The following is a 26,543-nucleotide window of genomic DNA, read 5'->3' on the forward strand; positions in this document are numbered from 1 at the left end:
ACACCACACAGTAATACCCCTTATACAGGTTAAGCCACACAGTAGAGCTCCTTATACACATTACGCCACACAGTAGAGCTTCTTTTACACATAACGCCAATATAGTAGGCACTACGGTAAAGTTTTAGGGTTAGGCTGCTGGGGGGGAGGGGGGAGGCACTGGGGTGGTGGCTAGGGTTAGGCTGTGGGGAGGGGTAAAGGTTAAGGTTAGCTACTAGGGAAAGGTTTAGGGATTAGGGATAATGGGGAAAATACTCACCAGAACACTGCTGAGACATCGCCAATGCAATGTGATCCAGAAAAAGGCACTGCTGTCACCGGTATAAAGTACGAAACTGCTATATCACAAGGGACTGTTTGTTGACAGTTCTTTATGTCGACATAATGAATATCAATATGATAACTGTCGGCCAATTGTATCCAACTCCCACAAAAACTCAGAAGACTTCTCACTGTATAAAAATGGGACAATTCCTTTGTACAAGGATACACAAGGCCCATGGAGACAGATGTCCACACTATGCATCATGCAGCCAGCAGCAGCACATGCACCCTGGGTGACAACACATGACCCTGTGCCTGGCTGCCTTAGTGGGGTCACTCTATGCTGTGCTGTATGTTATATGTCACTGCACAGTCACCATTACTATTTGCAGAGAGACCACCACCTCCCAATCTCCGCCCCCTCAATGTAGGCTCCGCCTCTTCGAGGTCCGCGATTCTGAGTTTGCAGGATGAAATGTACAATTAGAAAAATGTATAATAAAATAAAAATAAATAAACACACAGCTGCCTTACCGCCTTTACAAGGAATGCTGCTGCACTAACTCTACAGTTTAGCCGCATGGTCACGTGATGCTCCGGCTCCGGTAGCAAAAAGAAACAGCTGGGCTGCCCGTGAATGAGAGGGGAAGATGGCCCCTTCTCCTTCTCCAGACTCCTCCACTGCATCCTCCTCCCCCTCTGGCCAGACTGCAGCTCAGCCTCATTCTGTTAAGGGGAAGCGGCGGCTTGCAGCGCGCCGGCAGGTGGCATGTAATGAGTCAGTCTCACTCATTGTAGTGCCTCCGGCTGTGGGCCCCTTCATCGTGAAGGGGCCCTGCCGGTTGCACCGCTGCAAGTTCCACCCCTGAACCTACGATAATAGCCCACCAGACCAAAGAATATCCTGAGTTGCGACATACATTTTAGCTTAGGCCATGTGAAGACTGCTTCCACCTTGCCAGGTTGAGGTTTAACTTACCCTTGGCATACAATATACCCCAGATACTTTGCCTCCACAGATATGATGGCACACTTCTCCAGGTTAGCTGTGAACCCTTGTGCCTGTAGAGACTGTAACACTGCATCCACCTTTGGAAGGTGCGACTGGAACAAACCCACTGTGGTAGAGAAGGCTGTTGTTGCTTTGGCAGCTTCCATCAGAGGAATTTGCCAGTACCCCTTCAGTAAATCTAGCGTAGTTAGATACAGGCTTATTGCTAAGTTCATAAACCCGGGGCATAGGATAGGAATCAAACCGAGGAACTTTATTTAACTTTCTGAAGTCATTACAGAATCTCAAAGCTCCAAAAAGCTTGGGCTCTAAAAAAAAATGGGATTATTCCATTCACTGTTTGACTACTCTGTGACCCCCAAGCGCCGCATCACTTCCAGTTCCCGTTTTACTGCTGCCTGTTGGGCCTCAGATATACAATATTGCCTTTGTTTTATCACCCCCCTGGGTGGAGTAACATTGTCATGCTGTATGATTTGAGTTTTCCCCAGGAGGGCAGAGAACACAACCTGGTACTGTGCTACTAAGTTTACCACTTCTTGTTTCTGGCTAGGACTCAGTTACTTCAGTAGGCACCTGACATTCTGGGGTTTTCATGGCCACTAAAGAGGGATGACTGGCACTTTCCAAGGCTTCAACAAATTCACATGGTAGACTTTTACCTCTTTCCTTCTACCTTCCTGCCGTACCTAGACACAAGTATCAGTACCTTGTTGCCCCTATTGAGAGTCCGGTTGACAGCAGTAACGCCATGACTGCGTTTTTGATCCCGTTGAGCTCTTGCCATATGCTTGGTCAGAAGTGGCGCAATTTGCCTTAGACAGCCATATAATTGGGACACAAACTGAACGATGTTAGGCTCTTGGGACGGGATCAGTACTAAATCCCGCAGGATGGGATCCCGGCGGTCGAAATACTGACGCCGGAATTTCGACCACACAATCCCGACAGGGGTGGCGAGCAGAACGCAGCCCATTGTGGGCTCGCTTTGCTCGCCACGCTGCAGGCACGGTGCTTTGCTATGCTCAGCACACTTTTATATTCTCCCTCTATGGGTGTCGTGGACACCCACGGAGGCAGAATATGTCGGGATTGTGCCGGTCGGGGTTCCGGCGTCAGTATTTCAACCGCCGGGATTCCGTCCGGCGGGATCTTAACCGCATCCCCTTGGGACAATTGCTGCTCCCACCCATCTTTTAATAGATCTAGTATCCCTCTGCGTTGTCTACCATAGAGGAGTTTGAAGGGTCTAAACCCCATACAGTCTCTATATAAAGTCTCTATATAAATAAAGGATAATAATAATAATAATAATAATAAAAAAAGAGGCTTGGGGTACCTCTCAAACTGCCAACATTAGCTAAGGTAAGAGTAGGTCCTAATCTCGCTTCTCCTGTGACACTGCCCTTTTCATCATCTGCATAAGGGTTCTGTTAAAGCATTCAACCAAGCCGTCTGTCTGCGGGTGGTAAACCGAAATGGTAATTCTATCCACCTTTAACAGGCGACACAGGTATTTCATTAATTTAGACACAAAAGGGGTACCTTAGTCGGTCAGGACCTCTATTGGTATTCCTAGACGGGTATACAGCATCAAGAACTCCTGGACAATAGTGCTAGATTTCATGTTACATAGTGGTATGGCCTCCGGGTACCCGGTGGAGTAGTCCACCGTCACCAATATATACTGATGCCCATGATCCGATTTTTCTACTGGCCCTATCAGATCTATAAAAATTGGCTGAATAGGCATGGAAATTATAGTCAGGAAAACCAAGGTCGCCCTAAATTCTGTCTGGGGTGCATTCTTTTAGTACACTGGGCATTCCTGACAATATTCTTTTACTGCAGCATGAATGCCTGGCCAGGAGAAACATAGCTGGAGAGTTTTCCTCTCCCCTAAATGGCCACCCCATAAATGCATGTGAGCCGCCCTCAGTACCAGCTGCTCGTGTTTTCGGGGAATCAGCAACTGGTCTACCCTTTTACCTTGCAAATAAGTTACAAGGTAAAAAAAAAATGTTTTTCACATAAAGTAAGGTACACCTCCAGGTGGTAAAGCAGAGTTTACCTTACCATTTACCACTACCACATTTTAAAAAGTATTAGACAAGTTGCCATCGTTATGTTGATCTCGCCTAAAGTCCTGCAAAGACACTCTTTCGCAAATGGGGGACTAATGTGTCTCAATCTCACTGGCAAGAGAGGGGTTTACAGTCATACAACCTTGGCTTCCAGTAGATCTTGGCCCCTGCGACAGCTTAACCTTTGTCTGTCTGCCAATGTCATGCCAGGTAACAAACTCCTGCAACAGTGGGAAGTCCTGGCCCAGGATTAGTGGATAAAGAGGTTTGGAAGCTACTGTGACTACCATTTTTACTGGTCTTACTTTAATCACCACCGGCAGGTGCACTCATGGGCATTCTTCTATGTCACCAAGTATACATAGCATCTTTACCAGAAGCACAACCTGGCCAGACCCGGGAAGAACCAGGTTAGCAGAGATGATAGATAATTCATTGCCAGTATCAACCAAGGCCCAGATATCCCAGCCTTCAATCTGTACCATCAGATGAAATGGTAGTTTCAGCTGGGGAAATAATTCCAGGCGCCATACTGAATACAGGTTGTACTGTTTTCCCTGAGCTGCAATCCACTAGCTCACCCTGCTTTAGGAAGTACCGCTGTGCATGACTGGGCTCTCTGCACTCAAAACATATGACTGGAGACGGGCTGTTTGGTTTAACAATGGGGATCTGGGTATTGGGCTTATGTACTGGCTGTAACCCTTGCTTGGCTTTATTAAAATTTCCCAGGGTCAGGTACCTCTCAATCACCACTGCTAGCTCCTCAATTGTCTGGGGTCAGCCTGCAAAGGCCCAGTGTTTTACACCACGGTCTGATACCCGTATAGCCTGGTCTAGAGCCATCACTTCCACTACCCACTGAGAAGAGTTTTTATCTGTAACCAGGTTTTACTCAGTTTGGCCAATTATGCCAGTTTGACCACTGGAGGCTCAGATGGGTTCAGCTGCAACTCATAATATTCTTGGGCTTTGCTGGGACCCGTCACCCCAATCCTGCTGAGTATAGCTTCCTTCAAGCAAGGATAAGAGCTGACTTCAGACAACTTTAACGCAACATAGACTCTCTATGACTCCCCTGTGCGATAAGGAGCTAATCTAACCCTTGATTTCTGGTATCAAATATGTCGCCCAAGACTAGTTAACCCTTGCAAAACTACAGCTACATATTCAAAATGGTAAATCATAATATGGTGGTTGTGCCTACTTTCCCAGCGTAATTCATTCACAAATCAATGTTGGGCCAAGCAGAATACAAGTGGGTGATATGTAAGTGACCACATTCTGTTGATTGCAGGTCTCACAATTGTGTCCCAAGACTAGTTAACTCTTGCAAAACTATAGCTACTTATTCAAAATGGTAAAATATGGTGTGTGGGCACACTTTGCCAGTGTATTTCATGCCCAAAACAGCGTTGGGCCAAGCAAAATACAAGAGGGTCATATGTAAGTGACTACGCTTTGTTGATTTCAGGTGTCAAATTTGTGGCCCAAGACTAATTAACCCTTGCAAAACTACAGCTACTTATTCAAAATGGCAATTTATAAAATGGTGTTTGTGCCCACTTTGCCAGTGTACTTCATGCCCAAAACCGCATTGGGCCAAGCAAAATACAAGTGGGTCATATGTAACTGACCACCCTCTGTTGATTTCAGGTGTCAAATTTGTGGCCCAAGACTGGTTAACCCTTGCAAAACTACAGCTACTTATTCAAAATGGAAAATATGGTGTGTGTGCCCACTATGCCAGTGTATTTCATGCCCAAAACAGCGTTGGGCCAGGCAAAATACAAATGAGTCACATGCAAGTGACCACTCTCTGTTGATTTCAGGGGTCAAATTTGTGGCCCAAGACTGGTTAACCCTTGCAAAACTACAGCTACTTATTCAAAATGGAAAATAGGGTGTGTGTGCCCGCTTTGCCAGTGTATTTCATGCCCAAAACAGTGTTGGGCCAAACAAAATACAAGTGGGTCATATGTAACTGACCACCCTCTGTTGATTTCAGGTGTCAAATTTGTGGCCCAAGACTGGTTAACCCTTGCAAAACTACAGCTACTTATTCAAAATGGAAAATATGGTGTGTGTGCCCACTATGCCAGTGTATTTCATGCCCAAAACAGCGTTGGGCCAGGCAAAATACAAGTGGGTCACATGCAAGTGACCACTCTCTGTTGATTTCAGGGGTCAAATTTGTGGCCCAAGACTAATTAACCCTTGCAAAACTACAGCTACTTATTCAAAATGGCAATTTATAAAATGGTGTTTGTGCCCACTTTGCCAGTGTATTTCATGCCCAAAACAGTGTTGGGCCAAACAAAATACAAGTGGGTCATATGTAACTGACCACCCTCTGTTGATTTCAGGTGTCAAATTTGTGGCCCAAGACTGGTTAACCCTTGCAAAACTACAGCTACTTATTCAAAATGGAAAATATGGTGTGTGTGCCCACTATGCCAGTGTATTTCATGCCCAAAACAGCGTTGGGCCAGGCAAAATACAAATGAGTCACATGCAAGTGACCACTCTCTGTTGATTTCAGGGGTCAAATTTGTGACAGAAGACTTATTAACCCTTGCGAAACTGAATGATCTGAATAAGAAGCTGGAGTTCGAATAAGAAGTGAATAAGAAGCTGGAGCTTGAATAAGAAGTGAATAAGAAGCTGGCCGAATAAGAAGCTAACTTCAGCCTCGTTGCAGCCTCCCAGTGTCCGTGGAAATCAGGTAATGGCGTCTTACTATACAATGGGGGCAGACTGTGGTGTCCAGATATTATTATTATAGAGGGGGAGCAGCATGTGGTGTCCAGATATTATTATAATACAGGGGGAGCAGCCTGTGGTGTCCTGTTATTATTATACAGAGTGAGCGGCCTGTGGTGTCCTGTTGTTGTTATTATTATTATACAGGGGGAGCAGCCTGTGGTGTCCTATTATTATTATACAGGGGGAGCAGCATGTGGTGTCCTATTTTTATTATTTTACAGGAGGAGCAGCCTGTGGTGTCCTGTTATTATTAGTGTTATACAGGTGGAGCAGGTTTTTGTGTACAGTTATTATTATACAGGGACACCAGCTTGTGGTGTCCTGGTATTATTATTATGTGTTGGGAGTGGTGGTGATGTCCTACAATACAGGAGGAATGGTCTGATGTGTCCTGCTTTTAAAGACATCTGTTATTATTTTTATACTGGGGTGCAGCCTTTAGTGTCATTATTATTATTATTTTCTCTGACGTCCTAGTGGATGCTGGGGACTCCGTCAGGACCATGGGGAATAGCGGCTCCGCAGGAGACAGGGCACAAAAAGTAAAGCTTTTAGGATCACATGGTGTGTACTGGCTCCTCCCCCTATGACCCTCCTCCAAGCCTCAGTTAGGTTTTTGTGCCCGTCCGAGCAGGGTGCAATCTAGGTGGCTCTCCTAAAGAGCTGCTTAGAGAAAGTTTATTAGGTTTTTTATTTTCAGTGAGTCCTGCTGGCAACAGGCTCACTGCTACGAGGGACTTAGGGGAGAAGAAGTGAACTCACCTGCGTGCAGGATGGATTGGCTTCTTAGGCTACTGGACACCATTAGCTCCAGAGGGATCGAACACAGGCCCAGCCATGGAGTCCGGGCCCGGAGCCGCGCCGCCGACCCCCTTGCAGATGCCGAAGAGCGAAGAGGTCCAGAAACCGGCGGCAGAAGACTTTCAGTCTTCATGAGGTAGCGCACAGCACTGCAGCTGTGCGCCATTGTTGTCACACACTTCACACCGGCGGTCACGGAGGGTGCAGGGCGCTGGGGGGGGCGCCCTGGGCAGCAATGTAAATACCTTTTCTGGCAAAATGAATACATCACATATAGTCCCTGGGGCTATATGGATGTATTTAACCCCTGCCAGGTCTCAGCAATAACGGGAGGAAAGCCCGCCGAAATAGGGGGCGGGGCTTATTCTCCTCAGCACACAGCGTCATTTTCCTGCACAGCTCCGCTGAGGGGAAGGCTCCCAGACTCTCCCCTGCACTGCACTACAGAAACAGGGTAAAACAGAGAGGGGGGGCAATTTTTGGCGATATTATATATATTTAAGCGCATATAACAGAAACAACACTTTTATAGGGTTGTTTGTATATATATTTTTATAGCGCTTGGGTGTGTGCTGGCAAACTCTCCCTCTGTCTCCCCAAAGGGCTAGTGGGGTCCTGTCTTCGATAAGAGCATTCCCTGTGTGTCTGCTGTGTGTCGGTACGTGTGTGTCGACATGTATGAGGACGATGTTGGTGTGGAGGCGGAGCAATTACCGGTAATGGTAATGTCACCACCTAGGGAGTCGACACCAGAATGGATGGCTTTATTTATGGAATTACGTGATAATGTCAGCACGCTGCAAAAGTCGGTTGACGACATGAGACGGCCGGCAAACCAGTTAGTACCTGTCCAGGCGTCTCAGGCACCGTCAGGGGCTGTAAAACGCCCCTTACTTCAGTCAGTCGACACAGGTACCGACACGGACGAATCTAGTGTCGACGGTGAAGAAACAAACGTATTTTCCAGTAGGGCCACACGTTATATGATCACGGCAATGAAGGAGGCTTTGCATATCTCTGATACTGCAGGTACCTCAAAAGGGGGTATTATGTGGGGTGTGAAAAAACTACCTGTAGCTTTTCCTGAATCAGAGGAATTGAATGACGTGTGTGATGAAGCGTGGGTTACCCCCGATAGAAAACTGCTAATTTCAAAAAAGTTATTAGCATTATACCCTTTCCCGCCAGAAGTTAGGGCGCGCTGGGAAACACCCCCTAGGGTGGATAAGGCGCTCACACGTTTATCAAAGCAAGTGGCGTTACCGTCTCCAGATACGGCCGCCCTCAAGGATCCAGCTGATAGGAGGCTGGAAACTACACTGAAGAGTATATACACACATACTGGTGTTATACTGCGACCAGCAATAGCCTCAGCCTGGATGTGCAGTGCTGGGGTGGTGTGGTCGGATTCCCTGACTAAAATATTGATACCCTGGATAGGGACAGTATTTTATTGACAATAGAGCATTTAAAGGATGCGTTTCTTTATATGCGGGATGCTCAGAGAGATATTTGCACTCTGGCATCGAGGATAAGTGCGATGTCCATATCTGCCAGAAGAAGTTTATGGACGCGACAGTGGTCAGGTGATGCGGATTCCAAACGGCATATGGAAGTATTGCCGTATAAAGGGGAGGAATTATTTGGGGTCGGTCTATCGGATTTGGTGGCCACGGCAACAGCCGGAAAATCCACCTTTTTACCTCAGGTCACCTCCCAACAGAAAAAGACACCGTCTTTTCAGCCGCAGTCCTTTCGTTCCTATAAGAACAAGAGGGCAAAAGGACAGTCATATTTGCCCAGAGGCTAAGGAAGGGGTAAGAGGTTGCAGCAAGCAACTCCCTCCCAGGAGCAGAAGCCCTCCCCGGCTTCTGCAAAGCCCTCAGCATGACGCTGGGGCTTTACAAGCGGACTCAGGGGCGGTGGGGGGTCGACTAAAGAGTTTCAGCACACAGTGGGCTCACTCTCAGGTGGCCCCATGGATCCTGCAGGTAGTATCTCAGGGTTACAAGTTGGAATTCGAGAAGTCTCCCCCTCGCCGGTTCCTAAAGTCTGCTTTACCAACGTCTCCCTCACACAGGGCGACGGTATTGGAAGCCATTCACAAGCTGCATTCTCAGCAGGTGATAGTCAAGGTACCCCTCCTACAGCAGGGAAAGGGGTATTATTCCACACTTTTTGTGGTACCGAAGCCGGACGGTTCGGTAAGACCTATTCTAAACCTGAAATCCTTGAACCTGTACATACAAAAGTTCAAGTTCAAGATGGAGTCACTCAGAGCAGTGATAGCGAATCTGGAAGAAGGGGACTTCATGGTGTCCCTGGACATAAAAGATGCTTACTTGCATGTCCCAATTTGCCCTTCACACCAAGGGTACCTCAGGTTCGTGGTACAAGACTGTCATTATCAGTTTCAGACACTGCCGTTTGGTTTGTCCACGGCACCTCGGGTCTTTACCAAGGTAATGGCCGAGATGATGGTTCTTCTACGAAGAAAAGGCGTATTAATTATCCCTTACTTGGGATAACAGCTGGAGGTCGGAGTAGCACTAACTCAAGTAGTGCTTCAACAACACGGGTGGATTCTGAATTTTCCAAAATCTCAATTGACCCCGACGACACGTCTGCTGTTCCTGGGAATGATTCTGGACACTGTTCAGAAAAAGGTGTTTCTTCCGGAGGAGAAAGCCAGGGAGTTATCCGAACTTGTCAGGAACCTCCTAAAACCAGGAAATGTGTCCGTGCATCAATGCACAAGAGTCCTGGGAAAGATGGTGGCTTCTTACGAAGCAATCCCATTCGGCAGATTCCACGCATGAATATTTCAGTGGGATCTGCTGGACAAATGGTCCGGATCGCATCTACAGATGCATCAGCGGATAACCCTGTCGCCAAAGACAAGGGTGTCTCTTCTGTGGTGGTTGCAGAGTGCTCATCTGTTAGAGGGCCGCAGATTCGGCATACAGGACTGGGTCCTGGTGACTACGGATGCCAGCCTGCGAGGCTGGGGAGCAGTCACACAAGGAAGAAACTTCCAGGGCGTGTGGTCAAACCTGGAGACGTCTCTTCACATAAATATACTGGAGCTAAGAGCGATTTACAATGCTCTAAGCCTGGCAAAACCGCTGCTTCAGGGTCAGCCGGTGTTGATCCAGTCGGACAACATCACGGCAGTCGCCCACGTAAACAGACAGGGCGGCACAAGAAGCAGGAGAGCAATGACAGAAGCTGCAAGGATTCTTCGCTGGGCGGAAAATCATGTCATAGCACTGTCAGCAGTGTTCATTCCGGGAGTGGACAACTGGGAAGCAGACTTCCTCAGCAGACACGACCTCCACCCGGGAGAGTGGGGACTTCATCCAGAAGTCTTCCACATGATTGTGAACCGTTGGGAAAAACCAAAGGTGGACATGATGGCGTCCCGCCTCAACAAAAAACTGGACAGGTATTGCGCCAGGTCAAGAGACCCTCAGGCAATAGCTGTGGACGCTCTGGTAACACCGTGGGTGTACCAGTCGGTGTATGTGTTTCCTCCTCTTCCTCTCATACCAAAGGTACTGAGAATTATACGGCTACGGGGAGTAAGAACAATACTCGTGGCTCCGGATTGGCCAAGACGGACTTGGTACCCGGAACTTCAAGAGATGCTCACGGAAAATCCGTGGCCTCTACCTCTAAGACGGGACCTGCTTCAGCAGGGACCTTGTCTGTTCCAAGACTTACCGCGACTGCGTTTGACGGCATGGCGGTTGAACGCCAGATTCTAAGAGAAAAAGGCATTCCAGAGGAAGTTATTCCTACTTTAATTAAAACCAGGAAGGAAGTGACCGCACAACATTATCACCGCATTTGGAGAAAATATGTTGCGTGGTATGAGGCCAGGAAGGCCCCGACGGAGGAATTTCAGTTGGGTCGATTCCTACATTTCCTACAAGCAGGATTGTCTATGGGCCTCAAATTGGGATCTATTAAGGTTCAAATTTCGGCCCTGTCAATTTTCTTCCAGAGAGAATTGGCTTCAGTGCCTGAAGTACAAACTTTTGTCAAAAGTGTACTACATATACAGCCCCCGGTTGTGCCTCCAGTGGCACCGTGGGATCTCAATGTAGTTTTGGAATTTCTCAAATCTCATTGGTTTGAGCCACTCAAATCCGTGGATTTGAAATATCTTACTTGGAAAGTAACCATGTTACTGGCCCTGGCTTCAGCCAGGAGAGTATCAGAATTGGCGGCTTTATCGTACAAAAGCCCTTATCTGATTTTCCATTCGGACAGGGCAGAATTGCGGACGCGTCCTCATTTTCTCCCTAAGGTGGTTTCGGCGTTTCACTTGAACCAGCCTATTGTGGTGCCTGCGGCTACTAGCGATTTGGAGGACTTCAAGTTGCTGGACGTTGTCAGAGCTTTGAAAATATATATTTCAAGGACGGCTGAAGTCAGAAAGTCTGACTCGCTGTTTATACTATATGCACCCAACAAGATGGGTGCTCCTGCGTCAAAGCAGACGATTGCTCGCTGGATTTGTAGCACAATCCAACTTGCACATTCTGTGGCAGGCCTGCCACAACCTAAATCTGTAAATGCCCACTCCACAAGGAAAGTGGGATCATCTGGGGCGGCTGCCCGAGGGGTCTCGGCATTACAACTTTGCCGAGCAGCTACGTGGTCAGGGGAAAACACGTTTGTAAAATTCTACAAATTTGATACCTTGGCTATGGAGGACCTGGAGTTCTCTCATTCGGTGCTGCAGAGTCATCCGCACTCTCCCGCCCGTTTGGGAGCTTTGGTATAATCCCCATGGTCCTGACGGAGTCCCCAGCATCCACTAGGACGTCAGAGAAAATAAGATTTTACTCACCGGTAAATCTATTTCTCGTAGTCCGTAGTGGATGCTGGGTGTCCATCCCAAGTGCGGATTGTCTGCAATACTTGTACATAGTTATTGTTACAAAAAAATCGGGTTGTTATTGTTGGAAGCCATCTATTCAGAGGCTTCTCGGTTATCATACTGTTAACTGGGTTCAAATCACAAGTTGTACGGTGTGATTGGTGTGGCTGGTATGAGTCTTACCCGGGATTCAATATCCTTCCTTATTGTGTACGCTCGTCCGGGCACAGTATCCTAACTGAGGCTTGGAGGAGGGTCATAGGGGGAGGAGCCAGTACACACCATGTGATCCTAAAAGCTTTACTTTTTGTGCCCTGTCTCCTGCGGAGCCGCTATTCCCCATGGTCCTGACGGAGTCCCCAGCATCCACTACTGACTACGAGAAATAGATTTACCGGTGAGTAAAATCTTATTATTATTATTATTATTAATTTTATTATATGTAATTGTGAGGATTGAAAATATTGCTCAGTATGAAGCAAATGTATATCAGACTCCTGGGAGTGTCACTGTGACATCACTTATATCTATAGTAATAATACAGGGACATGACTGGGGAGGTGAGGGGAACTGGCAGTGTCACAGTGACGTCACATATCTATAGTAATAATACAGGGACATGACTGGTGAGGTGAGGGGAACTGGGAGCGTCACAGTGACATCACTTATTTCTATAGTAATAATACAGGGACATGACTGGTGAGGTGAGGGGAACTGGCAGTGTCACAGTGACATCAAATATCTATAGTAATAATACAGGAACATGACTGGGGAGGTGAGGGGAACTGGGAGTGTCACAGTGACATCACATATCTATAGTAATGTAACCCCTCTTTTACCTGGGGGTACAGTGTATATGTGCAACGTGCCTCCACCAAAGCTATTTAGAGCCCAATACTCTAATTGCTTAAGAAATACCCTACCCCTGTAGTGGTCGCCTATAACATTAGTATGTGATGTAACCAGATAGGACTATGCACATTTACCTATCGTACCTTTCCTTTGTGATTTCAGGCTCTTCCACAGATACTGAGACAGTTCCACTGGTAAGTATACTAGCTTTAATATGTAAGAAGTTATAGGCCACCTTACACAGTTATATCATATAATACTCAAACCATGAACCGTTCTAATAATATACCCCGCCTATACATAATAATATACCCCACCTATACATAATAATATACCCCACCTATACATAATAATATACCCCACCTATACATAATAATATACCCCACCTATACATAAGGTAATGCATGCAATACAAACAATACGATTCCACAAGAAAGTTGTGGGGCTGTGTTTGAAAAACCACCCGGGTTCTCTTACTATAATCGTGCACGGTTGGGGCCCTTTCGTGTCTGTGTATAAGACGTACTCTGGGTTATATGGGTCTCCACTTGGAGCAATTGTCCTCACGATTGTTGAGCAATCCCTACTTCACGGCAATGAATAGCATGGTTTCCATGGAAGATCTAATTGTAGAGCTCCTAGACAACCTGAAACAGGAAGGTAGTACATAGAGCTCTCCACCCTGGAATCCCTGACACCCGTGGTCTACTCGTTACATATAGTGGGGTGATGATCTGTGTTTCCTGTCCCAGTATAAGCATAGCCCTACTGTAGATCCGTGGGGGTGGCTCCAGAACATACAGAAGTCCCGGTTATTGGCACCTGTCTCTGATAGGTGGGGGGGTGCTTAGTCTCTGTAATGTATAATTTCCAAGTTTAGGTGACCCTGCGCCCTCTCCGAGCTGCTTTCATCATTATACACCCCGCACTCTATGACTGCTACCCGCCTGGTCATTATCTAATGGATATGGAGTCTCTAGAGGTGATATTTATACTCCTCAGATCCACCGATGCTGCTGGTCCCTGTGCTACTGTGCTGGGGGCTGGTACTTTAATAGTTAAAGGATGATAGGGGAGTATGCAGATTAGCAGGATTTATATGGGGGCATCCTGCACTTACAATGATAGTGTGCCCGGTCTGGACCTCCCCCCGACTCCGCCTCCTCCAACAACCGGGCTCTTCCTGCGGGTTGGATGGGATGAGGTACACAGCTCTGCCTCGGGGGGTAAACTGTCTGCTACTGCTGGACTCCTGGTAGCTGCTGCCTGCACTGCGGTCTCCTCCCATGTACCAGCCTGCCCCGCCAGCGCTCCGCCTCCCAGCACTCTCCGTGACAACCAGGCACCGGGACGTCCCTGCTCGGCGTCCACCAGGGGAAATTAACACAGCGCTTCTCATCCGCAGCAGGAGACATCCAATTCCTTTCCCCCACTGGGGCTCTCTCACTCGCAGGGAACCGCCTTCCTGTAAGCTCCCTTGTCTCAGCCGCCAGCCTTTTTCTCTCTTTTTCTTTCATCTATAGTAATGTAACCCCTTTTTTACCTGGGGGTACAGTGTATATGTGCAATGGGCGTCCACCCAAGCTATTCAGAGCCCAATACTCTAATCGCTTAGGAAATAAACTACCCCTGTAGTGGTCGCCTATAACATTAGTATGTGATGTAACCAGATAGGACTATGCACATTTACCTATCGTACCTTTCCTTTGTGATTTCAGGCTCTTCCACAGATAAGGAGACAGTTCCATCCGTAAGTATACTAGCTTTAATATGTAAGAAGTTGTAGGCCACCTTATACAGTTATATCATATAATACTCAAACCATGAAACGTTCTAATAATATACCCCACCTATACATAATAACATACCCCACCTATACATAATAATATATCCCACCTATACATAATAATATACCCCACCTATACATAATAATATACCCCACCTATACATAATAATATACCCCACCTATACATAATAATATACCCCACCTATACATAATAATATACCCCACCTATACATAATAATATACCCCACCTATACATAATAATATACCCCACCTATACATAAGGTAATGCATGCAATACAAAAAATATGATTCCACAAGAAAGTTGTGGGGCTGCGTTTGATGAACCACCCGGGTTCTCTTACTATAATCGTGCACGGTTGCGGCCCTTTCGTGTCTGTGTATAAGAAGTACTCCGGGTTATATGGGTCTCCACTTGGAGCAATTGTCCTCACGATTGTTGAGCAATCCCTACTTCACGGCAATGAATAGCATGGTTTCCATGGAAGATCTAATTGTAGCGCTCCTAGACAACCTGAAACAGGAAGGTAGTACGTGGAGCTCTCCACCCTGGAATCCCTGACACCCGTGGTCTACTCGTTACATATAGTGTGGTGATGATCTGTGTTACCTTTCCCAGTATAAGCATAGCCCCACTGTAGATCCGTGGGGGTGGCTCTAGAACATACAGAAGTCCTGGTTATTGGCACCTGTCTCTGATAGGTGAGGGGTGCTTAGTCTTCCTAGTGTATAATTTCCAAGTTTAGGTGACCCTGCGCCCTCTCCGAGCTGCTTTCATCATTATACACCACCGCACTCTATGACTGCTACCCGGCTGGTCATTATCTAATTTAGTGGTTCTCAAACTCGGTCCTCAGGACCCCACACAGTGCATGTTTTGCAGGTAACCCAGCAAGTGCACAGGTGTATTAATTACTCACTGACACATTTTAAAAGGTCCACAGGTGGAGTTAATTATTTCACTTGTGATTGTGTGAGGAGACCTGCAAAACATGCACTGTGTGGGGTCCTGAGGACCGAGTTTGAGAACCTGTGCTCTAATGGATATGGAGTCTCTAGAGGTGCTATTTATACTGCTCAGATCCACCGATGCTGCTGGTCCCTGTGCTACTGTGCTGGGGGCTGGTACTTTAATAGTTAAAGGATGATAGGGGAGTATGCAGATTAGCAGGATTTATATGGGGGCATCCTGCACTTACAATGATAGTGTGCCCGGTCTGGACCTCCCCCCGACTCCGCCTCCACCAACAACCGGGCGCTTCCTGCAGGTTGGATGGATGAGGGACACAGCTCTGCCTTGGGGGGGAAGCTGTCTGCTACTGCTGGACTCCTGGTAGCTGTTGCCCGCACTGCGGTCTCCTCCCATGTACTAGCCTGCCCCACCAGCGCTCTACCTCCCAGCACTCTCCATGACAACCAGGTACCGGGACTTCCCTGCTCGGCGCCCACCAGGGGAAATTAACACAGCGCTTCTCACCCGCAGCGGGAGACATCCAATTCCTTTCCCCCACAGGGGCTCTCTCACTCACAGGGAACCGCCTTCCTGTAAGCTCCCTCGTCTCAGCCGCCAGCCTTTTTCTCTCCCCTTAGTCAGCCCACCAACAAAACCGCCACTACACGCGGCCATCCACCTCTCTCAGCACACGGGACCTCTGGAAGCTTCTCCACGATCTCCGTTACGCACTGCGCGCTTACCAGAGTCCCCTCACCTACAGCAGGCACAGAATAATAACATGCATAAACACTATACATTATTGGATCACTAGAAAGATCCAAGTTATTATCACATATATGGTATACATCAGTTGGCAGCATCTCTATTACCTTATAGAGCTACACATTCATTCATTGATTTGCCCCCTCATAGTGTCCCAAGGCCTTCAGATCACTAAAGTACTACAGTAATAATACAGGGACATGACTGGGGAAGTGAGGGGATCTGGGAGCGTCACAATAATGTCACTTCTATCTATAGTAATAATGCAGGGACATGACTGGGGAAGTGAGGGGATCTGGGAGCGTCACAATAATGTCACTTCTATTTATAGTAATAATACAGGGACATGACTGGGGTCTGAGGAGACTTGGGAGTACAGTAGCACCGGGGGATGTGTCTGGGTGAGGACTGGAGAGGTGACTGCTGGGAATGGGACATTATACAGTAACACCAGGGGATGTGTCTGGGTGATGACTGGAGAGGTGAGGGGACCGGGAGTGTCACAGTGACATCACTTATATCTATAGTAATAATACAGGGACATGACTGGGGAGGTGAGGAGATCTGGGAGCGTCACAATAACATCACTTATATCTATAGTAATAATACAGGGACATGACTGGGGTCTGAGGAGACTTGGGAGTACAGTAGCACCGGGGGATGTGTCTGGGTGAGGACTGGAGAGGTGACTGCTGGGAATGGGACATTATACAGTAACACCAGGGGATGTGTCTGGGTGATGACTGGAGAGGTGACTGCTGGGAATTGGACATTATACAGTTACACCAGGAGACGTGTCTGGGTGATGACTGTATCACTGTGTGTGTCTGGTGTCTATAAGGTGTCAGGATGTCACTGTCTATGTCTTCATGCAGGAGGGGGAGTATATAGAGGAGCACAGGGGTCTGTACAAGGACGTGATGATGGAGAATCACCGGCCCCTCACATCACTGGGTAAGAGGAAACTGTCATGTATTGTACAGGGGAGAGCAGGTATGGGGGCCCCCTATATACACACATCATCTGATAATCACATATATACACTGTACTCAATCACTGTGTGTCTCCTACAGATGGACCCAGTAACAGAGATACCCCAGAGAGATGTCCCCGTCCTCTGTATTCCCAGGATTGTACAGAGGAGAATCACAGGATCCCACAGGAGGATCAGGTAGGTGGGATTTAGGGAATCATCCAATACACCAAAGTGACGGTCACTATATGATGTTCAGAGAAGCTGTGTGCGTATAGTACACTGATATTATACTATTTCTCCTCACTTTAATCAAACAGTATGCAAATGCCATTGTATTTTTTGGGTTATTTAGGTAGAACGTCTTTCTCGTATAAAGGCAGAAGATATAGGGGGAGAAGAAGAGACGTATGTGACTGATATAAAGGCAGAAGATATAGAGGGAGAAGAAGAGACGTATGTGACTGATATGAAGGCAGAAGATATAGAGGAAGAAAAAGAGACGTATGTGACTGATATGAATGCAAAAGATATAGAGGGAGAAGAAGAGACGTATGTGACTGATATAAAGGCAGAAGATACAGAGGGAGAAGAAGAGACGTATGTGACTGATATAAAGGCAGAAGATATAGAGGGAGAAGAAGAGACGTATGTGACTGATATAAAGGCAGAAGATACAGAGGGAGAAGAAGAGACGTATGTGACTGATATAAAGGCAGAAGATATAGAGGGAGAAGAAGAGACGTATGTGACTGATATAAAGGCAGAAGATACAGAGGGAGAAGAAGAGACGTATGTGACTGATATAAAGGCAGAAGATACAGAGGGAGAAGAAGAGACGTATGTGACTGATATAAAGGCAGAAGATACAGAGGGAGAAGAAGAGACGTATGTGACTGATATGAAGGCAGAAGATATAGAGGTAGAAGAAGAGACGTATGTGACTGATATGAATGCAGAAGATATAGAGGGAGAAGAAGAGACGTATGTGACTGATATAAAGGAAGAAGATATAGAGGGAGGAGAAGAGACGTATGTGACTGATATGAAGGCAGAAGATATAGAGGAAGAAAAAGAGACGTATGTGACTGATATGAATGCAAAAGATATAGAGGGAGAAGAAGAGACGTATGTGACTGATATGAAGGCAGAAGATATAGAGGAAGAAAAAGAGACGTATGTGACTGATATGAAGGCAGAAGATACAGAGGGAGAAGAAGAGACGTATGTGACTGATATAAAGGCAGAAGATACAGAGGGAGAAGAAGAGACGTATGTGACTGATATAAAGGCAGAAGATATAGAGGGAGAAGAAGAGACGTATGTGACTGATATAAAGGCAGAAGATACAGAGGGAGAAGAAGAGACGTATGTGACTGATATAAAGGCAGAAGATACAGAGGGAGAAGAAGAGACGTATGTGACTGATATAAAGGCAGAAGATACAGAGGGAGAAGAAGAGACGTATGTGACTGATATGAAGGCAGAAGATATAGAGGGAGAAGAAGAGACGTATGTGACTGATATGAATGCAGAAGATATAGAGGGAGAAGAAGAGACGTATGTGACTGATATAAAGGAAGAAGATATAGAGGGAGGAGAAGAGACGTATGTGACTGATATGAAGGCAGAAGATATAGAGGAAGAAAAAGAGACGTATGTGACTGATATGAATGCAAAAGATATAGAGGGAGAAGAAGAGACGTATGTGACTGATATGAAGGCAGAAGATATAGAGGAAGAAAAAGAGACGTATGTGACTTATATAAAGGCAGAAGATACAGAGGGAGAAGAAGAGACGTATGTGACAGATATAAAGGAAGAAGATATAGAGGAAGAAGAGACGTATGTGAATGATATGAAGGCAGAAGATATAGAGGGAGAAGAAGAGACGTATGTGACTGATATAAAGGCAGAAGATACAGAGGGAGAAGAAGAGACGTATGTGACTGATATAAAGGCAGAAGATACAGAGGGAGAAGAAGAGACATATGTGACTGATATAAAGGCAGAAGATACAGAGGGAGAAGAAGAGACGTATGTGACTGATATAAAGGCAGAAGATATAGAGGGAGAAGAAGAGACGTATGTGAGGGGTGATCAGCAGTGTAAGGAGGAGGAGATCCCTACAGATATCAGCACAGGTGAGTAATAAACACTTATTACAGAAGTCACATATTCTCATTGCTCAGTCACTACAGCAATCTTTTATTCTACACCCTCCTCTGCCATCAGCCCTGTTCTCAGTTGGGTGTTTATAACACAAGGTTATCCATGACAAACATCAGATGAAGAGAGTTATTACACACATCACTATAATGTTATTAAATGTAACAAGCAGAAGTTTATTTTTAGGGATCATATATAAGTAGTAGTGTGTTTTTTGTGGAGCGCCTAATTTGTATGGGATCTAAATTTCTCAGTTTAGCAACCTTTTATTAAATAACCTTAATTTTGTTAGATTATGCAGGTATTAAATAATTCCTTGTATATAGTTGACCTATTTGGCCATTTGTGGTCATGTTTATATCTTTTACATTTAGCGAGGTGTAGTCATGGTGTAAAGGACAGAGTATAATTCCTGATTAGTTAAAAAAACAAATACCAAATACTGAACAACATCACCAAACAGGTAATTTCAACTTTAAACTTGTCATTTATTTTGTACTGTCTGGACATGGCTACTAATAACAGATGCACAGACATAATTCTTAAAGCTATATGTGCAAATGCTAGGAGCTTAGGAGACAAAATGCCAGAGCTAATTGTGATAATGACAAGGGATAACCTGGGTATTGTGGCAATATCATGGTGCAATGAGGATCATGACTGGGACATAGCTATTCCAGGATACAATTTATTTAGGAAGGATAGAATGGTCAGTATAGGAGAAAGGGTAGCAATGTATGTGGAAAAAAAGCATAAAGGCTACTTCAATTAATACAAAATATTTTAGACAAATCTGAGGCCCTTTGGGTCACCACAGAAACCGGGGAGAAGGACATTATTCGCATTGGGGTGATCTGTAGACCACCTGGCCAGGGGCAGGATTTGGACAGGAATCTATTGTTGGACATCACTAAAATGGTTTTAAAGGGAGAAGTCATAATCATGGGAGACTTTAATTTAACTGATGCAAATTGGGTGGGGGTCTTTTGCACGTTCAGCTACAAGTGGCAAATTTCTATATTCCTTACAGGGAGCATCTCTCAATAACAGCAGATATTTCCCTTCTACATAGAAGAGCGGTCGGGAAAGAAAGAAGTAAACCTCCTTCCTCTTTCATCCACTAGGGGACACTGGAGTCTTATACAGTAGGGGTGTGAAGCTTGCAACCGAGGTGTGGCACAATCTAAAAATTAGCATTGTCTGCACAGCCGGCTCCTCCTCCTTCACATCCCTCAGTTTGACAAATTGTGCCAAGGAGGTACAAGGACAAGAAGGGAGCTCCTGCTCCATTTCAGTACTGAGACTGAGTTACCCTAATGTAAAGGGGGACGAAAGTCTTCAGAATAGAGATACAATGATCCCTACTAAAGGGGATCTGCATCTCTCCTCAGAATCCGGAGCACAGAGTCAGCAGTGAGTACTGGTTGTAAAGGGGCCCTAGTTACAGTTACACTTACGGTAACCATAGCTTCTTCATGGATCCAGGAGGCAGTTTGACAGACTTCCTCCCGCGGACCGCACATAACGCTGCTACCTTCTGGCTCTAAGCCCTGGGACTCAGCAGCGCAGCTTCCCCGCCGCCCCCTCCTTCCGCTGCCGCTGTGACAGAAAAAACGGTTTAAAATACTCCCTGGCCGGCTATATACTCCCGCTTCATGTCAGCTCCCCCGCTCGCCCCTCCTTCCTCTACAGACGGAGGGCTGAGGGAGACACAGCGCGGCTGTCAGCGGCAGCGTATACCACCACCTCTTAAACACACTGCGGGGCGTTTGAAAAGAGCGTCCCATCCCGCTGAAACAACATATCTCTCGTGGCTGCAGCCGTAGCTTCCCCTGCACTCGCCGGGACCCGGGCTATATCCCCCGCACACTTCCTCCCGCCGTCGGCGCTAGTACGAGGGCGCGGAGGGCTGTAAAAGATAACGGGGGGGGGGGGGGGACGAGCAGCAGCGGCTTCTCATATGCTGCTGCCTTATAACTTAAGCCCTGGTAGGCTAGCAGCGCAGCTCCTCCGCCGGTCCCCTTTTATAGAGAGTAGAGGCTATTCCATTTGGGGGTTAGATGATGTTTGATGAGTTAGACAAGTGGATTTCGCAGGCAACTGCAGTGACATCTACTTTTCTACCTACTTCTCACTCGAGCACCACGTCACACGTTAGAGGAGGTTGCTTGGGACCAGTGTTTAAATTCATTCGATCGCTGTCGTACCGAGCCAGAAGAGGTTTTGGAGCAACAGACTCGTGGAACCAGAGGTAGAGGTCGTTCATAGTCGACCCAGAAAAGCAAAACAGACCTGCTGACAAACCCGTGGCATGACTGTTTTCCTGCTCACCTGGGGTCCCCTTTGGGGGGCGCAGAGTTGGAAGGTTTTCGGGACGCCTGGGCCAAAATATCACCAGACGTCTGGGTCAACAATATTTCTCTGACGTCCTAGTGGATGCTGGGTACTCCGTAAGGACCATGGGGTATAGACGGGCTCCGCAGGAGACTAGGCACTCTTAAAAGAAAGATTAGGTACTATATCTGGTGTGCACTAGCTCCTCCCTCTATGCCCCTCCTCCAGACCTCAGTTAGTATCTGTGCCCGGCCAGAGCTGGTCGCACACTAGGGGCTCTCCTGTGCTTCTAGAAAAAGAAAGTATTTGTTAGGTTTTTTATTTTCAGTGAGATCTGCTGGCAACAGACTCACTGCTTCGTGGGACAGAGGGGAGAGAAGCGAACCTACCTGCTTGCAGCTAGCTTGGGCTTCTAGGCTACTGGACACCATTAGCTCCAGAGGGATCAAACACAGGCCCAGCCTCGGTCATCCGGTCCCGGAGCCGCGCCGCCGTCCCCCTCGCAGAGCCAGAAGAACGAAGAGAAGTGGAAAAATCTGCGGCTGAAACTTCTGTCTTCATTAAGGTAACGCACAGCACTGCAGCTGTGCGCCATTGCTCCCTCTGCACACCACACACTCCGGTCTCTGATGGGTGCAGGGCGCTGGGGGGGGCGCCCTGGGCAGCAATTAGAGTACCTTACCATGGCTAAAAGCACATAATACAGTGTATAACACTGTATATGTGCATAATCCCCCGCCATAAACTATATGAAAAAAGCGTGAGAAGTCAGCCGAAAAAGGGGCGGGGCTATCTTCCTCAGCACACCGACGCCATTTTCTCTTCATAGCTCCGCTGGAAGGACGCTCCCCAGGCTCTCCCCTGCAGTGTACACTACAACAAGGGTAAAAAAGAGAGGGGGGGCACATAAATTTAGGCGCAAATTGTGTTTATAGCAGCTATTGAGAAACATCACTCAGTATAGTGTGCATCCCTGTGATCTATAGCGCTGTGGTGTGTGCTGGCATACTCTCTCTCTGTCTCCCCAAAGGACTTAGTGGGGTCCTGTCCTCAGTCAGAGCATTCCCTGTGTGTGTGCGGTGTGTCGGTACGGCTGTGTCGACATGTTTGATGAGGAGGCTTATGTGGAGGCGGAGCAGGTGCCGATAAGTGTGATGTCACCCCCTGCGGGGCCGACACCAGAGTGGATGGACATGTGGAAGGTATTACACAACAGTGTCAGCTCCTTGCATAAAAGGTTTGATGACATAACAGCTATGGGACAGCCGGCTTCTCAGCCAGTCCCTGCCCAGGCGTCTCAAAGACCTTCAGGGGCTCAAAAACGCCCGCTACCTCAGATGGCAGACACAGATGTCGACACGGAGTCCGACTCCAGTGTCGACGAGGACGAGACTAATGTACATTCCACAAGGGCCATCCGATGCATGATTACGGCAATGAAAGATGTGTTGCACATTTCTGATATTAACCCAGGTACCACTAAAAAGGGTATTATGTTTGGGGAGAAAAAGCAACCTGTGGTTTTTTCCCCCTTCAGATGAGGTGAATGAAGTGTGTGAAGAAGCGTGTGCTTCCCCCGACAAGAAACTAGTGATTTCAAAAAAATTACTGATGGCGTACCCTTTCCCGCCAGAGGACAGGTTACGGTGGGAGACATCCCCTAGGGTGGATAAGGCGCTCACACGCTTGTCAAAAAAGGTGGCACTGCCGTCTCAGGATACGGCCGCCTTAAAGGAGCCTGCGGATAGAAAGCAGGAAGCTATCCTGAAGTCTGTATATACACACTCAGGTACTATATTGAGACCTGCAATTGTGTCAGCTTGGATGTGTAGTGCTGCCGCAGCATGGTCTGATGCCCTGTCAGATAATATTGATACCCTTGACAGGGATACGATTTTGCTAACCATAGAGCATATTAAAGACGTCGTCTTGTATATGAGAGATGCACAGAGGGATATTTGCCGACTGGCATCTAGAATTAATGCAATGTCCATTTCTGCCAGGAGAGTATTATGGACTCGGCAGTGGACAGGTGATGCTGATTCTAAAAGGCACATGGAGGTTTTGCCTTACAAGGGTGAGGAATTGTTTGGGGATGGTCTCTCGGACCTCGTATCCACAGCAACAGCTGGGAAGTCGACATTTTTACCTCAGGTTTCCTCACAGCCTAAGAAAGCACCGTATTATCAGGTACAGTCCTTTCGGCCCCAGAAAGGCAAGCGGGTCAGAGGCGCTTCCTTTCTGCCCAGAGGCAAGGGAAGAGTGAAAAAGCTGCACCAGACAGCCAGTTCCCAGGAACAAAAATCCTCCCCCGCTTCCTCTAAGTCCACCGCATGACGCTGGGGCTCCACAGGCGGAGCCAGGTGCAGTGGGGGCGCGTCTCCGGAACTTCAGCGACCAGTGGGTTTGCTCACAGGTGGATCCCTGGGTTCTGCAAGTAGTATCACAGGGATACAAGCTGGAGTTCGAGGCGACTCCCCCTCGCCGTTACCTCAAATCAGCCTTGCCGGATGCTCTCGGAGAAAGGGAGGTAGTACTGGCGGCTATTCACAAGCTGTATCTTCAGCAGGTGATAATCAAGGTACCCCCCCTTCAACAGGGGCGGGGTTACTATTCCACAATGTTTGTGGTACCGAAACCAGACGGTTAGGTGAGACCCATTCTAAATTTGAAACCCTTGAACATTTATATAAGAAAGTTCAAGTTCAAGATGGAATCGCTCAGGGCGGTTATTGCAAGCCTGGAAGAGGGGGATTTTATGGTGTCATTGGACATCAAGGATGCCTACCTGCATGTCCACATTTATCCACCCCACCAGGAGTACCTCAGGTTTGTGGTACAGGACTGTCACCGGCACCGCGGGTATTTACCAAGGTAATGGCCGAAATGATGATGCTCCTCCGAAAGAAAGGAGTCATAATTATTCCGTACTTGGACGATCTCCTGATAAAGGCGAGGTCCAAAGAGCAGTTGCTAGTCAGCGTAGCACTATCTCAGGAAGTGCTGCATCAGCACGGCTGGATTCTGAAAATCCCAAAGTCACAGCTGATTCCTGCGAAGCGTCTGCTGTTCTTGGGCATGATTCTGGACACAGAATAGAAGAAGGTGTTTCTCCCGGAGGAGAAGGCCCAGGACCTATCATCTCTGGTCAGGGACCTCCTGAAACCTAAGCAGGTCTTGGTGCATCACTGAACACGAGTCCTGGGAAAGATGGTAGCTTCTTACGAAGCAATTCCTTTCGGCAGGTTCCATGCAAGGATCTTTCAGACAAGTGGTCCGGATCGCATCTTCAGATGCATCGGTTGATCACCCTATCCTCGAGGGCCAGGGTGTCTCTACTGTGGTGGCTGCAGAGTGCTCATCTGCTCGAAGGCCGCAGATTTGGCATACAGGACTGGGTCCTGGTGACCACGGATGCAAGCCTCCGAGGTTGGGGGGCAGTCACCCAGGGAAGAAACTTCCAAGGACAATGGTCGAGTCAGGAAACTTCCCTACACATAAATATTCTGGAACTAAGGGCCATTTACAACGCCCTGAGTCAAGCGGAACCCCTGCTTCAAAACCAACCAGTTCTGATTCAGTCAGACAACATCACAGCGGTCGCCCATGTAAACCGCCAGGGCGGCACAAGAAGCAGGATGGCAATGGTAGAAGCCACAAGAATTCTTCGATGGGCGGAGAATTATGTGATAGCACTGGCAGCAGTGTTCATTCCGGGAGTGGACAACTGGTAAGCAGACTTCCTCAGCCGGCACAACCTCCACCCAGGAGAGTGGGGACTTCATCCAGAAGTCTTCTAGATGATTGTACACCGATGGGAACGACCACAGGTGGACATGATGGCGTCCCGCCTAAACAAAAAGCTAAAAAAATATTGCTGTATATATATTAGTGTTTTGTTTTTTTCAAGGCTGCTCAACCATTTAAATCCCGGCATTAGTGCAGTTGTTTATCTTTTTTGTATACTGTTTTTTATTCCAGCTTATTCGTGGTTCCGAAGCCGGACGGCTCGGTCAGACCGATCCTCAACCTAAAAGACCTAAATTTCTTTCTGCAGAAATTCAAATTCAAGATGGAGTCTCTCAGAGCAGTGATCTCCAGTCTGGAGGAAGGGGACTTTATGGTCTCCTTAGACATAAAGGATGCCTACCTACATGTTCCTATTTATCCTCCTCATCAGGCCTTCCTGCGCTTTGCGGTTCAGGATTGTCATTACCAATTTCAGACGTTGCCGTTTGGGCTGTCCACGGCTCCGAGGATTTTCACCAAAGTGATGGCGGAGATGATGATTCTTCTTTGCATGCAAGGTGTCATGATTATCACATACTTGGACGATCTCCTGATGAAAGCCAGATGCAGGGACAAGTTGTTACAGAACATTGCACTGTCCCTGAAGGTGTTGCAACAACATGGTTTGCTACTCAACCTGCCGAAATCTCAGTTGATCCCTATAACCCGCCTGTCGTTTCTGGGGATGAATCTGGACAGAGAACTACAGAGAGTTTTTCTTCCAGAAGAAAAAGCTTGGGAACTTCAGACTCTGGTAAAACAAATCTTAAAACCAACCAGAGTGTCGATCCATCAATGCACTCGCTTGCTGGGAAAGATGGTGGCGGCCTATGAGGCCATTCAGTTTGGCAGATTCCATGCCAGAGTATTCCAGAGGGACCTGTTGGACAAGTGGTCCGGTTCCCACCTACACATGCAACGGACGATAGTCCTGTCCTCAAAGACAAGGATATCACTCCTGTGGTGGCTGCACAGTTCTCACCTCCTCGAGGGATGCACGTCTCCGGGGTTGGGGTGCAGTCACACGGGGAAAACTTCCAAGGAAGATGGTCAAGTCAGGAGACTTGTCTCCACATAAATGTTCTAGAAT

General features: G+C 47.3%; 1 long non-coding RNA gene across 1 annotated transcript; it reads left to right on the forward strand.

Moving 5' to 3' along the window:
- Positions 1 to 12,825: 12,825 nt before the first annotated feature.
- On the forward strand, positions 12,826 to 17,354 carry LOC134984126 (uncharacterized). The gene is made up of 3 exons (XR_010191713.1): positions 12,826 to 12,861; positions 17,064 to 17,142; positions 17,262 to 17,354. It is a non-coding gene; the product is annotated as an uncharacterized LOC134984126 (long non-coding RNA).
- Positions 17,355 to 26,543: the final 9,189 nt, after the last annotated feature.

The sequence above is a fragment of the Pseudophryne corroboree genome (assembly GCF_028390025.1).
Source record: "Pseudophryne corroboree isolate aPseCor3 chromosome 3 unlocalized genomic scaffold, aPseCor3.hap2 SUPER_3_unloc_37, whole genome shotgun sequence".
NCBI classification, from domain to species: Eukaryota; Metazoa; Chordata; class Amphibia; order Anura; family Myobatrachidae; genus Pseudophryne; species Pseudophryne corroboree.